We start from the raw sequence: 16689 nt of genomic DNA, 5'->3' as shown, positions 1-16689 counted from the left end.
CTGTTTAATAAGGAGTGTCCTAAGGGTACGGTTGGCATGTTCAACTATGGCCTGGCCGGTGGGATTGTATGAAATTCCCATAGTACGTAAAATGGAAAATTTTTAACAAAATATTGCAAATGCCTTGGAAGAATATTCAGGGCCATTATCTGTTCTTACAGTTGTAGGAACTCCAAAAGTAGAAAAACAGGACAAAAGATGTGCTATAACATGGTGGGCTGCCTCACCAGGTTGAATTGACGCCATGAGAAAATTGGGAAAAGTGTCTATGGAGACATGAATAAGGGTTTTCCCATGGTGGGTAACATCCATCTGCCATAAGTTAAGATGGTCTCTGCGGGGATTAATTGCACAATCAATGGGTGGGGGACGAAATGGAGCACAGCCAAGGCATCGTTTCACTATGTCCCTGGCCTGATCTTTAGTGATGCCATACAGATGATGAAGAGAATGAGCTGAGAGATGGTACTTATCATGTGCCTGGTGGGCTTCCGGTAGTAAAGGGCATAACTATGCTCGATCTATTGTATCATTGCCACTGTAGATGGACCCAACAGCAGAGAAATGGGAGTGAATATGCAACACAAACACAGGACAGTGACAAGAAAGGAGAAGATTTTGAATTTCCACCAACAAAGAAGTAATAGTACTAACATGAGGACTGATAAAAGCAGTAGGGATTTCTCGAAGTGCCATAGCACAATTGATACCATAAGTGATAAGATTAACTGGCAGGTTGGCAAGATAAGCAAGAGCACGTGTAAAAGCAAGGAGTTCATTTTTCTGGCCTGAGGTATACTCAGTGGTAAAAACTCACACTTGCTTTTGTGGGACATAAAAGGCTGCTCGTTTATTTTTCGGGGTGTCTGTGAACACATCTGATCCATCAACAGAGGTAGAGGAAATAATTCATGGTGAGGGGTGTAATCGAAGGCTGTCCCATCCATGCAACATCGGGGGTAATGGAAGACTAATGACATCACATGAAGTGAGTAGGGCAGCCCATTCAGGGATAGAGACAGTAAAATATCAAAGAGCACCTTCAGAAGCACAAATATTTAAAACAGGGTATCTTCCAAACATGCAAAGACAACGATCAGACATAGCTAGGAATAATTTTGCCAGCACTGTAAATTTACAAGGGATGCTTCTTTTACTTCTCTGGAAATATTGCCATTCTATGACACCTTTGATAGAGACAATATGCAACCTTTGATTTAAAATGGTGGCAAATATAGGTTGCTCAGGATCAAATTGAACTATGGACTCATGACACATGGAAAGGTTCTGTGCCATTGCCTCCTTTGCTTGTGAGGTCCAATATCGGGGGGAGGTCAATGCAGAATCTCCTTTCAGTATATCATAAAAAAGGATACATCAACTCATCAGGAATAGGAAATGTAGAACGTATCCATTGTATGGAGCCAATCAGCTTCTTGAAATCATTAAGGGTCCTACACTTCTCTAAATTCACCTTTGGGGGTATTCTAGATGCCCGTCCTTCACTAAGGGTGTGACCAAGGTATTGATAAGGGCTAGTTTCTTGTATCTTATGAGGAGCTACTTGAAGCCCATATTAACTGAAAGAGAGTAGCATTTCTTTTGTTAACTCTTCTAGCTCTGAGGATTGTTTAGTAGCCACGAGAATATCATCCATATAATGGATTATGATAGCCTTGGGATGTTTACTCTGCAGCAGGTGAACTGATAGCTGCAACATATGCTTGGCACATAGTTGGACTGTTGGCTATTCCCTGAGTTACTACATTAAACTGATACCTGGCTGACGGGCTTTGAAAATTTTTCAATGGTACCATAAATGCAAATTTATCCCTATCCTCAGGGTGAAGGGGAATGCTAAAAAAAAAACAATCCTTAATATCTATTACCTTTATGAAAAATTCCCTAGGTATAAAGGCAGGAGAGGGAAACCCATCTGTAGCAGGCCCATAGGGACCATTCTTTTATTCACCACCCATAAGTCAATAAGCATTCTCCAAGTGCCAACTTTCTTTTTTTATTACAAATACTGGAGAATTATAAGGGCTGGTGGTAGGCTCCATTCTGTGTTGTAACAATAATTCCTTAACTTTATCTTTTAATGTGGTGAGCTTCTCCATAGAAAGGGGCACTGTTCCACGCACACAGGGTTATCACTCCTCCAAGTAAACTTTGGGCAGCTCACCATCCCAGTAGCCCTTAGCAGTTTGTTGTTAAATGTTCAGGGGTGGTAAGATACAATTGTAACTGATGTTACAAATCTCTACCCCACAGGGCAGAACCTAGTCCCGTAATCTTTAAAGGAAGAATAAAGCCACCTTGTCCTTCATATCTCCATCATAAGTGACGCTCTACTTTTCTAGCTCCTTGATGGCCTCCCACCCCTAGAATAGGGGTAGTAGATGATATAAGTGGCCAGGAGGGCTCCCACTGTACTGAATCAATAAAGGACACTTAAGCTCCTGTGTCAATCATTCCTGACACTGATTTGCCTCCTATATCTATCTGTATAACGGGCCTCTGTAACCCGACTTCAGTACACCAATTTACTTGTAGGATGCTCTCACTCTCAATCTATGGCAGAGATATTACTCGGCCAATAGCTGTGCCAGGGGGAAGGGTTACTGGGTAGCAGTGTGGGTTGCTAATATACACAGTAGTGTCACCAGATGACAGTAGTTGGGTGTGGACAAGTACAGAGTAGTATCCTGCAGCACCCACTACTAGTTGGGGAAATGTCACTGGAACTACCTCTATAGAGGCAGTACTCCAGGGGGTGAATGTTAATGAATCCTCTTCCTTTCCCAATGTCTGCTGTGCCACAGCCCTGATTCTGACTTCCTCCCTACCCTTCTCTGCTCTTGCTCTGCCCTCCGAATGGCTACTTCCTCCTTCTTCTTCCCCAACTCCATATTTATTATGTTTCTTATAAGTTTCTCTAAGTTCTGCCCAAGGATAAATTGGGGGGGGGTTATTATTGTTATAATTCTCATCCTTGGAAAATTCTCCTAATGATTCTTGCACTTGTGTGCCAATTGTTTCTCTCCCACAGGGATGAGAAGCCCCCTGTAACATTGTATTTATGAGAGAATAAAAGGAGAAAATCTGGTCAGTTAAGATTCCAGGATATGACTCATCAAAAAGAAGCCAACTGTCGCCCAACTGTCTCCCAATTCTCCTTTGTAATCCCTGAATGTTCTAACCATGGGGAAATCCCCCACCTCTTATCTACAAATTCACGGCACTACTTAATATGTGGCTTAAATTGATGCTGCTTGCCTAGTGTATATAACTGACAACCTAGAACTGCTTTTTCTTCGGGTCTAATCAGGGGAAAACCCATACCCTGCCCCATAACTTTGTCCCAGATTAATCTCAAATTATTTTCTGAGGCTGTACAGCTCTTCCTCCTTATTTAGGGAGGCCAGGCAGAAATTCCCTTGGTCCCTGTTTGGGTGCCAAATGCTCGGGGACCTATCCCAAGCCTTCGCCTGGATACATACCTTTCCCAGGTCTTCGGACATCATGGACCCGTCAGTCTTCAGACTCATGGACCCTCCTTGAGGACAGAGGGCAATAACTGGACAGAACACTTGGTAGCAGTCCAACAAGCAGGTCTTTATTGCATACATAGCAGCAAAAAAAAAATGGCTTTCTTCTTCCCCAGCCCCATCCCTTTTATAGTCCTGAGCTCCTCCCCTCTTCCTCCCTCATGGGCAGAGCCACTCCTGTTAGTAGGGTATTCCCAGCACCCATGTGGGCAGATTCACATCCCCAGGTGTCTCCTAGCCCATAGGTGGCCAAGGTCCAGAGCTGGGTCCTTGACAATCATCACGCAACTTTTTTTTAATGTATACAATGTTTTCCTGGTTCTGTTCACTTCACTCAACATCAGTTCATGTAAATCTTTCTAGGTTTCTGAGGAATTATTGGATCAAATTTTATATGCACAGTTTTATAGCTCTTTGAGCATAGTCTGGAAAACTTCTTTCAATCATCAAGGAAAACTTCTCTAACATCCAAGAACTATTGGATTAAAAGGTCATTGAAAGAATCCACTGATTACCTCCAAAAAGAGACCATAAAATGAAAATGTCAAGGATTATGATATTAAAATCCAAGAAGTATTTGTCAGTGAGAGAATACTTCAGGCAATCAGAAACAAACAATTCAAATACCAAGGAATCATAGTCAGGTCTATGCAGGACTTGGTAGCTCTACATTAAAGGATCTGAGGACCTGAAATAGGATATTTCAAAGGGCAAAGGAACTTGAATTATAGCCAAGAATCAATTACTCAGAAAACTGAGAATATTCTTTCAAAGAAAATTTTAGATATTCAAGAAAATAGGTGACTTTCAAAATTTCTGGATGAAAACATCAGAGATGAACAAAATTCATGCAATTCCTCATCAGTGCCAAAACTCACATCCATCAGGTTCTCATCTGTGCTTGATGAGATATTACTGCCTTAGGAGAGAACTAACTGCCCTCTTGCCTGTGCTGTGGTATGTGGTTAACAACAAGAACTCCATGAGCAAAACTGGTGCATGGACCAAGGCTTAGTTCATTCTATTTCATGAGCCTGAAGTACCAATTGAGGCTTCCTTTGAAATCAGGAACTTCTCTTTCATCAGCTATTCTTCTTGCCTCATATTAAACCATCTTTGTGGACAGAGGAATTGCAATTTCCCTTTGCTCTTTGATCCATATCTTCAATTTCCTCTCTAGATCAGGCCATTTTGCTGACCTCTATCATGGCTTTTTTCTTCAATGGCTTAATCAGTTGGTTTCATCTTCCTGTAGCTAGTCTTGGATTGTTTTCTTAGTTGGAACAAGCAGCAACCTTATGTTTAGCACCATGTTTCCATTCACATTTGCAAGATGGATCACTTTTTTTTTTTTAAATTATATAAACACTTTAGTTGTTTTCCAATTATAAACAAAAGTACTTTCTACCTATCATTTTTGGTAAGGTTTTGAATTTTAACCATTTTAACCATTCACCTTTCTACCCTCTTTCACCACAAAGAAGCAAATCTAATAATCTTCACATTGTTTCCGTGCTAGGCAATTATTGAAAATTGAATATGTTGAGGGGAAAAACATATTCTTGAGGAAAAAATAAAATATTAGAGATAGCAAAATTATGTAGTACATAAGACAACTTTCTCTTAAAAATGAAGGTAATAATCTTTGCTCTTTATTTAAGCTTCACAACTCCTTCTCTAGATACAGATGGTATACTCCATCACAGATACCCTAAAATTGTCCCTGATTGTTGCACCAATGAAATGAGCAAGTGCATTAAGTTTGATCATCACCCTACTATTGCTGATAAAGGGTATAATGTTCTTTTACTTCTACTCTTCTCACTCAGCATCAAGTAATTCAAGTCTTTCCAAGTTTTCTGAAATCCCAATCCTCCAATAGTGTTCAAAACAGACATACAACAGAATTGGTTCAGGCATTTCCTAGTTTATGGACATTCCCTAGATTTCCAATTCTTTGTCACCACAATCAGAGCTGCTATAAATAATTTTGTTCACCTTATGCTTTTATCCTTTTTCCTGATCTCTTCAGAGTATAGACCCAGTAGTAGTGTTGCTATTTAAAGAGCATGCACATTTTTATTTCACTTTTGTAATAACTCTAAATTCCTCTCTAGACAGCTTGAATCAGTTCACAGCTCCACTAAGATTGCATTAGTGTCTCAGATTTTCCACATCCCTTCCAACATTGATCATTGTACACTCTTGTCATATTGGTCAAACTGAGAGATGTGAGGTAGAACCTCAGAGGTGCTTTGACCATTTGTCAATTGGGGAATAGCTTGTTTTTTCTTTTTATAAATTTGACTCATTTCTCTTTATGTTGTAAAAATGGCATCTTTTGTCAGAAACATTAGTTGAAAAAATTGTATCCCAATTTACTACATTTCTTTTGATCTTGTTTACAGTGGATTTGTTTATGCAAAAGCTTTATAATTTAATGCAATCAAAATTATCCAATTTGTTTTTAATGATATTTTCCATCACTCCCATTGTCATAAACTGCTTCCCTTTCCATAGGAGGTAAAATATTCCTTGCTCCCTTAGTTTATAATATTCTCTTTTATATCTAAATCCTGAATGAATTTTGATATTACACAAGAAGGTGTGAGAGGTAAGTCTAATCCAATGTTCTGCCAACAGTTTTCCCAACAGTTTTAATCAAAGAGTAAATTCTTATCTTAGAAGAGGGACTCTTTGGGTTTATCAAATAGCAAATTATTGTAAACACTTCCTGCTGTCTCTTTTGCACCGAGTCTCTCCCTCCATTCCACCACTCTATTTCGTACCCAGTACCAGACAATTTTGATTATTGTTCTTTACAGTGTAATTTTACATCTGATAAAGCTAAGTCACCTTCTTTTCAATTTTTCCCCTCTAAATCCCTTGATGTTCTTGACAATTTGTTTCTCTATATGAATTTAGTTAAATTTTTTCTAACTCACTAAATTAGTGGGGGGTGGGAGTTGGAAGTTTGATTGGTAGGGCACTGAATAAGTCATTTAATTTAGATAGATCTGTCACTTTAATTATTCAGGAGTAGGTGACATTTGCCCAGTTATTTAAATCTGATTTTATTTGTGTGAGAAGTTTTCAAAAAAGTTTTCAAAAAGTTTCTGATTCTGCCTTGGCAGGTAGACTTCCAAGTATTTTATATTGTCTGAAGTTACTCTAAATGGAATTTTACTTTTTAGCTCTTGATATGTACCTTGGTATGAATATATGGAAATTCTGAGGATTGATGTGGTTTTATTTTATATCCAGTGACTGCAAAAGTTGTCAAATTTTTCTAGTATTTTTAAGATTTTTTTGGGGGGGTTCTCTATGAATATCATCATGTCACCTGCAAAGAGTGAGAGTTTTGTTACTTCCTTCCCAATTCTAATTCCTACAATTTATTTTTCTGCTCTTATTTCTGAAGCAAATATTTCTCATACAATCTTGAAGTGGTGATAATGGGCATCCTTGTTTCACACCTGATCTTATTGGGAATTCCTCTAGCCTATCCCTTTTGCATATATTGCTTGTTGATGGTTTCAGATAGATACTTCTTATCATTCTAAGGAATAATCCATTAATCCCTAGACTCTCTAGGTTTTTATTAGAAATGGATGCTGTATTTTTTCCAAAGGCTTTTTCAGCATATTGACATAATTAATCTGTTATGTTTGTTATTGATATAATCAATTATACTGACAGTTTTTCTAATAATGAACCAACCCTGCATTCCTAGGATAAATCCTGCTAGTTCATAGTTCATTACCATAGTGATAACTTGCTGTAATCAGTTTACTAAGATTTTATTTATGTTTTTGCATCCATATTCATTAGGGAAATTGATCTATATATTTTTTTCTGTTTTGTTTCTTCCTGGTTTAGGTATAAGCACAATATTGGTGTCATAGAAAGAGTTAGTCAAAGTTCAATCTTCTCTTATTTTTCAATGAGCTTACATAGAATTGAATTCCTTAAATGCTTGATAGAATTCACTTGCGAATCTATCTGGCCCTGTAGATTTTTTGCTTAGGGAATTCAATAATGGCTTGTTGAATTTCTTTTTCCAAAATAAGGTTATTAAAGTATATAATTTCCTCTTCATTTAACCCATCTTATATTTTTGTATATTTATCCATTTCATTTAGATTATCAAATTTATTGGCATGCATTTGGGAAAATTACTTCTGAATTTTTACTTAAATTAATGACTCATTATTGGCGAGTTCACCTTTTTTAATGTCTGATGCAAGTAATTTGGTTTTCCTCTTTCTTTTCTTAAATCAATATAACTAAATGTTTATCATTTTTTTTCCATAACACCAACTCTTGGTTATCAGTAATATTCTTTTTTTTCAATTTTGTTAATTATTCCTTTAATTTTTTAGAATTTTTAATTTAGCATTTACTTGAGGGTTTTTAATTTGTTCTTTCTCTAAATGTTTAGCTATATGCTTAGGTCATTGATTTGTTCTTTCTCTGTTTTATTCACACAAGCATTTAAAGAGATAGCATACCCTCTAATAACCTGTCTTGGCTCTATGACATGAGATTTGGTGTATTGTATCATTATTCTGATTCTGCCTTGGCAGGTAGACTCCCAAGTATTTTATGTTGTCTGAAGTTACTCTAAATGGAATTTTACTTTCTAGCTCTTGATATGTACCTTGGTAGGAATATATGGAAATTCTGAGGATTGATGTGGTTTTATTTTATATCCAGTGACTTTGCAAAAGTTGTCAAATTTTTCTAGTATTTTTAAGATGTTTTTTGGGGGGTTCTCTAGGAATATCATTGTCTAGGGTGAAATGATTAATTTTATTTTTATTTGTTGCTTGATTCAGTCAATCTTTAAAATGAGGTTATTTAGTTTCTAATTAGATTTAGGTATATCCTTCCATTGTCCATTATTGCATGTGATTGTTATTGCCTTATGATCTGAGAAGGAATTATTTACTATTTATGCTTTTCAGAATTTGATTATGAGGTTTTTGTGCCTTTAGTAAATGGTCAATGTTTGTTGTAGGTGCCATGTACAACAGAAAAGAAAAAAAAAAGTATTTCCTTTCTATTCTCATTCAGTTTTCTCCAAATGTGTAATAAGTCTACATTTTCTAACATTCTATTTACCTCCTTAACTTCCTTCTTGTTTGTTTTACTTTTAGATTTATCTAATTCTGAGAGAAGGAAGTTGAAGTCTCCCACCATCAGTGTTTTTCTCTCTATGTCTTCTGGTAACTCATCCCACTTCTCCTTTAAAAATCTGGATGCTATACCACTTGGTGCGTCCATATTTAGTATTGAGATTGCTTCATTGCCTACAGTACCTTTAAGGAAAATACTGTTTCCTTCCTTATCTCTTTCATGAGACCTTTTTTGCAGCTCTGTTGTCTAAGATAAGGATTGTGACTCCAGCCTCTTTCACTTCAGCTAAAGCATAATATGTTCTGTTCCAAACTTTACCTTTATATGAATCTCTCCTCTTCAAATGAGTTTCTTTTAAGCAGCATAATGTAGGATTCTGGTTTTTAATCTACTTTGGTATTCACTTATGTTTTATGGGAGACCTCACCCAATTCACATTCAAAAGTATAATTACTAACTCATTATTTCCCTCCATGCTATCTTCCCTCTGTTTGTATTTCCCCCTTTTTTCACCCTATCCATATTCCCCATTATTTTGCTTCTGAATTCCACCTCCTTCAGTGTGTTTTTCCCCTTATATCCAACCCCCTCCTTTTCCCTTCCCCTTTGCCTTTTCCCCTTCTTCCTTCCCTTCCTTCTATTTGTTACTCTTTTCCTACCCCTCTCTCCCTTCCCCCTCTTAATACTTGGTAGGTTAGATAAGTTTCTTAATTTAACTAAGTCTATATATGTTTAATCCTTCTTTGACCCCAATCTCATGATAGTAAAGTATAAGGTTCAAATTAATATAACTTTGAGGCACAACTTCATACCTATAAGATTAGCTAACATGTCAAAAAAGTGATAAATGTTGGAAGGGATCAAAACACTAATGCCTTGTTGGTGGAAATTGTGAACTGATTCAACCATCCTAGAAAATAATTTGGATCTATGTCCAAAAGACTATAAAACTAAATATATCCTTTAATTCAACAATATTGTTGGAGCTCACACCCATGAATTTTGGTCAGCAGTGCAGGATTTTGGGGAAAATACATGAGACGTGGCTTCTCTCCCAGGTAATAAGTCAGCATTTTATTGGGCCTTCTGATGGCACAGTGGTTTGAGAATTGAGAGATAATCTAGCAAAAGGAAAAAAAAATGATATTTGTTCTTTAATATTGGACAGAGAAAAATGAAGCAGAAAGGAAAGAAATGTTTTTGGTAAGTGATTAAATCTTTCATGGTGAGCTTTGGATGTCAAATTTGTCCTCTCCAAGGGTTAGTTATTATATTCAAGTTATAAACATGTATGTTAAGGAAGGCTTTTGAATATTTAAAAACACCCCAGTTTCTGATAATAGGCAACTAAATCATAGATCTTCATCTAAAAGACAAAAGACAAAGATAGCCCTAAGCAGACCAAGAGCAAAAGGCACTGGAAAGGGTGAAACAGAAAACAAATAGGCATTTTGCAGTCAGAGGCAGTATCAGGTTCTTGGGCAGAGGATGGGTCAGTCAAAATCATAATTAAGTCAGACATTGGATTCTTGGTTCTCGTGGGAACCCAAGGAAAGACATTTAGTACACTCAAGGCAAATCCAAATTTGGAGTAAGGGGATTCATTTATTGGAACACTGAATTATTACCACAGCTATTTCTGTATCCCAAAGAGTTCATAAAAAGGGAAAAAAAGATCAATATGTTAAAAATATTTGTAGCAGTTCTTTTTATGGTGGCAAAGAATTATAAATTGAAGAGATGCCCATAAAATGGGGAATGATATAACATGTCATGGTGTATGAATATTATGGAATACTATTATTCTGTGAAAAAATCATGGGCAAGTGGATTTCAGAAAAATCCAGAAAAACTTGAACTGATGCTGAGTGAAGAGTACAGAACCATGAGAATTTTGAACAGATAAACTAACAACATTATGTGATGATCAACTATGATACTTAGATCTTTTCAGTGGTGCAATGAACATAGACAATTCTCAAAAAACTTGGGATGAAAAATTCCATCCATATCCAGAGAAAGACCCATTAGACGTAAATGCAGATCAAAGTATATTATTTTTTTTAATTCAAATCAATATGCATTTATTAAACACTTACTATGTACCAAGAAGCAGCACTGAAGCATTGTATATTTTTATTTTTTTAATATTCTTTTTCTTTCTCATGAATTTTTTTCCCTTTGGTTCTCATTCTTCTTTCAAAATATGGCTGATTTAAAAATATGCTGCCCTTCTTGCATTTTTATAACTTATAAGAGATTGTTCATTATCATAGGGAGGGGGAAAAGGAAGGGAAGGTGATAGAAAAATTTGGAATAAAAATCTTATAGAAAATAAATATTGAAAACTTTTTTTACATATAATTGGAAAAATTAAAAACAGAACAAAACAAAATGTCAGTGCTGATTCTTGCTTTGATTTTCTATATTTCCAAATCTTTGGTTAGATATCATTGAGGTGGAGGAATTTTCAAGTGGTTTTCAAGATTTGAAAAATATATTTTTAGTGTTACATGGACCCTTCATTGTAACCAATGTGACTTACTACTGATATAAATAAAAATTTTGCAAAGAGCATAATTTTATTATGTTAAAACTTGTGAATGTACAATATCATGAGAGTCTCCCTCTGTGTACTAAATGGTGGATTTCTTAGGCTAGAGGTAATCCTGGATAATTTCAGGCCTTTTATCTTTCACAAGTGTCAAAAAATGGTTTTATCTAGGTACTGACAATAGTACATTCCATCAGTTCAGATGATGTTATACTATCTTACACTGAAGAAATCTCTTTAGCATCCTGAGTATCAGTTGTAATTTTCTAAAAGGAATATTTCCCTTCCAGCTCTAATTCTATGAATCTATGACTAACCACATTTTGAAATTAAGATTTAATTTTGAAAATATGAAATTAAGACTGATTGAGTAGATCCCTGGAAAGTAGAGGAAGACATCCTTAGTTCTTTAACTCAAGAGGAGATTATTGAATAAAATGCTTGAATTTTATAAAGCAACTTGTCCTTTTAAGTCTTCCATTGCATCTAAAACTAAAGGAAGGTTAACAGAAGCACTGTATTGGTCACCTGTTAACAGTCTCTACCCTTTTGCATTTGCTTATTTTGACAAAAGAACAAAGAAAGATACACTTTAGCAATCTGTTCATCTTTCTTGTATTTCTTTTCTTATTGTGTGAAACATGTCACTTACTGCAGTTCTCAAGTGACCCAATGTTTTAACTTTTCTTGACTTTGTGGAGTGCTTTCCTGAAGTAAAAAAAATTTTGCATCAACTCTAATTCCAACTTTTAGAGCCAATCCGATTTCCTCAGAATGAATATTTGTTATCACATTCCATTCATGTTTTTTTCCCCCATTTTCTCATTAGATTCATAAAGGAAAAAGTTCAGGAAACACTAATCCCACCTCCACAATCAATCAAAATACCTTGGGTAAGCATGGAAGAAGCTTATAACTGTCTTTAAATTCCATTAGTGTTCCTACTTTGATGTTTTAATAAAATCACTTTTTACTTTTTTTTCAATGAGTTTTGATTCTTTAATGAGAGAGAAGGTCATATCATAGAATTTTCTTTCTAATAGTATGTATATACTCTAAGTTTTAAAAAATAGTTTGCAATTGCATGAGAAGATGCAATTGACTTGAAGTCACTTTTTGCACTTTTATCTTACCACAAGTGAGTTTTAATTCTTTGGTGTTTTTCTTCTTCTTATGTGGGAATGAGTAAGCTAATTCATTTAAAACTCAAAACAACTGTATAGATGAAACTAACATTTTGTTTTAGGCAAGGCCAGGAGACTTGTGAAAAATGAAAAAAATATTACCCTCTGGAAACAGAATATAATTTTCCCTCCTCTTTTTATGAATAAAATCAGTCTTCAAAGTTATAAATGTGATTTTGATTTTTAAAACTTAGGTGGAATTTCCCCCCATAACATTAATCTAACAAAAGTTTGATGTATCTCTTTTACATAATTTTTATATCTCTTTGAATCTCTCCTTACTCCCACTTCCACAGGTATTATTGACAATATTTTAAATGCATTAGCCCATCATAGCAACTAGCTAAAATTTCTACCATGAATTCCATAAGGGAAAAAATACCTTCAATGAGGCTGTGAACAAAATTCTGTTATAGTAGCAGAGAGGATATGGAGCAGAGATGTTCAAGACTTACATTTTTTTTCATAAAAATGTAAGAATGGAGGCCCGAGGCAATGTGAAAACAGTTCTTCAAACTTCAAAGAATCTGTGAATGATTCTTGTTCTGCTCTTGCCATCCTGAATTGGCTTATGCTTAGGGAGCAATTAAAATTAAATAGCCTCTGAACTGCAAAAAGTTAAGAGCTCGAGTTCTGGGCGAGAACATACTCTCAGAGAGCTTTGGTAAGGGAGGGCATGCACTGTAGCTATGTACTCTTTTTGTAGTCGTGCTTTTGGTAGAATCAACATTTTTCTAATATAACCTCAATATCTAATTTTCCTTTGTTAATCTAGCTAGGTAGAATGTGTTTATTTGCTTTGACATTTTTCCTTTATAAACTGAACCAAGAAGATGCATTTAAATCCTATTTTATCACAACTTGTTACAATATCACTTAGATTCAGCAATCCATCAAATTATGTCCTCAGAATTTAACTCCACACAGTAAAATTGAAACCCATAACTTTGGTAAACAGCAATTTGGTAAGAATAAAAGGAAAATAGAATAATAAACATATCTTTTTAAAATTATTGATTGATAGTTATAGGTATTTGAAAAGCTTTTTATTTCTGAAAGCAAAATAAAATGAAATTGATGAATATGTGAAACAATACATGCCAAAAATCAGTTCCCAGTGTAGTGACGAGCCTTATATATTAAATATATAAGCAAAAAAGATATACAATATGAAATTCTCTTTTACTTTTTTCTTATGTTAATATTTTCCTTAAAAAATTTATTTCTTCTATATATGCTTAAATCATTATGTAAATTCATTTGTAACTTTAACCTATAACCCAACTGTCATAAAGTCAGATAGTTCAAGCATGCTAGGATTAAAATAAATTAAAATAAATTTATAAAAATAAAATTAGAGAATAAAATTCGACATTTGGATTCTAAAGAGTTAACTGCATGCGGCTGGCTCTTTTGTACTTGGGAATAGGAAAAAGAAAAGATTATAAAGATTATAAATGTTATAAAACTGGAAGGCAGATGATCTGAGTTCTAGACCTTGTTTTGCTTTTTTTCCAGGTTCTCAATTTCATCAGCTATAAATTTTTTCATCCTTGCTATACTAGAGCTATGGGTTTCCCTTAACTTGATTTTTTTCCTTTCATTTGATCTAAATTGTTACTACTACAGTTTTAACCTATTTTTTCTACTTAAGTAAAGAATATAATGTTTTATAAAGGGGGGGGGGAAGAAATTTCATTCATAGGTAGCAATTTAACACAATTTTAATGAGAAAACTTTCTTTTAGAAAGAACACTGCTTGAAACTCTAAACATTAAAACATAGTCATAAGTATTACACTGATTTATCCACAGATTTCTCAAAAGTATATTTTTGTGTCCACTATTTTCTAATGTTAGTTATATTATTCTCTGAAAATATCCATGATGTCTATGGTATTGATTGTTTCCTCCATTTATCAGTACAGAATGCACTGTCTCCAAAATATTTTGATGGTCTTCATCACTTACAGGCAAATCAAAGTTGATATTTCAATAGTCTGATCCTCAGATCTCCTTAAATACTCCCTCAGGGTCCCTGGAAGGGGTAGTGACCTGGGAGTGACCCCAATCCCACATGGGATATGTGCCTTTTGCAGAGAGGTCCCTGTTTCCAGGGTCTGAGAATCCTGGCTGCCTGGACCAAAAGAGAATGCAATACAGATCAGAATGAAGGTCAGACCCACAGACCATGGCCAAAATTATAGTACATAGCAAGAAATAAGATTCCCTTAAAACGCAAATGAAAGATTTAGAAAATTTGTCTCCAGCTGGTCTCAACACTCCCTATGCCCCTGGTTCCCTGCATCAATAATACTTTCATTTACGTACCTGCTGTATAAATCTGCTATCAAATAGATGAGATTAAATAAAAGCTTTGAAAAAGATTTTAACATAACCCAAGTGTAGAATTATTTTTTAAAGAATATATTTTCAAAAGGCCAGTGCTCATTCGAGATATAAAATTCAGAGAATTTGTGTATTGTTATTCCCTTCAATGCCTTTATAATAAAACATCCTAAGAATGATGTTGTATAGATATTCCTGAAAAGAGAAGAACCATGGGGAAAATTAATTTTTTCCCTTGGTAATAAATGAACTCTATTTCTTGATTAATGCAATTACAAAACTACCTTTTGCAATTTTTTTGTCAACTGTGCATTAATTGAGTAATTAAAGAAATGTGGTAGAGTAGATAGTTTACCTGCCTTGGATGGATTGAGTGGCCTGCATTTCTACTTCTGTCTATGCCCTTTACTATGTCTGTGCCCTGTAGCACTACCTTGAGCAATTTGTCCAACTCTGAATTCCATGTTTTCTCACAGATAAAATAGTGATAGGAATACTTACTTTATTCTTTGGCCATTATTACTCTATGACTAGAGGTCTGTGAACTCAAAAATTATTCACTAAATAACTGTTATGGGCAAGGTAAAGGCAGCTATATGAAGCAGTGGATTCAGGAAGACCTTAGTTCAATTCCATCTGAGACACTCACTAATTGTGTGACACTGGACAAATAATTTAGCCTTGATTTTCAGTTTCCTCATCTGCAAAATGAGCTGCAGAAGGAAATGGTAAGCCACTCAAGAATCTTTGACAGGAAAATCGCAAATGGGGTCACAACAGATTCAGAGACAACTGATCAACACTACATGTAAAATCTTGAGGAAATTAATTAAGACAATAACAATAGAAGCAGAAGCAGTAGCACCAGCAACCGAATTCTATCTTTTTATATGGGCTTTTACTCTACAGGATAGAGGAAAACGACTTGCACTTTGAATGGGGAACACCATTAACCGATGAGAACACCAAAAGAGTTAGCATAGAGATGCCTTATTCCATAAGACAAATTATAGAGTTAAAGAAAGAGAAATAGAGGAATGCATTAACTGAATTGTGAGAGTAGAAAAAATAACCTATAGGTAATCTTTTGTAAACTAAAAACCTAATGCTGACATTTCAAGCATCATCATCATCATCATCACCATCACCAACACAATTCACAGAAGCATTGTAACACATTGGACTTGGAGTGAGGAAACCAGGGATACCATTTCATTTCTGTTATTTCATATATGTATGACCATAGGCAATCAGTCTAACTTCTCCAGATCGCATGAAAACTAAGCAGTTAGTGAATTGAAATAAATACTTTTTTCACCAGTAAAAGAAGGGGACTATACTGAATGTAAATTTCTGCAGATTAAGTTTTTTTTTTTATTTATCTGTTTTTGTTTTTTTTTGTCTCATTTGTTCCGGTGCCTAGTATTGTTTCTGGCATACAGGGTCTTGTGTGTCAAAATAAAATCTTCCTAAAACATTTTTAAGTTTTAAGGCACTATACAAATATCAGTTATAATCATGATTATTCTCTACTGCCAACATCTGTTTGTGATGACAAAGTTTATACATGAAGCCATGGAAAAAATAAGCCTTCTTTTTGTAATAGATTGAGAGAAATTTTCAAGTTATTTTTTTATTTATTTTTGAACCAAATGATTCTGTATTATAAAATGATGGGTAATTTATACTGCATAACACTGCTCTGTGCTTCAAAGATATTTAGTCCTCTTATGCAATCCATGACTCTTTGCATCTTGCACAAATATAGAGAGAACGTAATGAACTCAAACCTCCATGAATGCATACAAAGTATTTCATTCTTGATACTCACAATACAATAATATTGCTCTAGGTAGAACATAACATACTTTCGTTAAATTTTAATCCATCTGCCAACAAACTTCATATGGAAT

Source organism: Macrotis lagotis, chromosome 3 (assembly GCF_037893015.1).
Source record: "Macrotis lagotis isolate mMagLag1 chromosome 3, bilby.v1.9.chrom.fasta, whole genome shotgun sequence".
NCBI lineage: Eukaryota > Metazoa > Chordata > Mammalia > Peramelemorphia > Peramelidae > Macrotis > Macrotis lagotis.
This window is presented reverse-complemented; position numbering follows the sequence as displayed.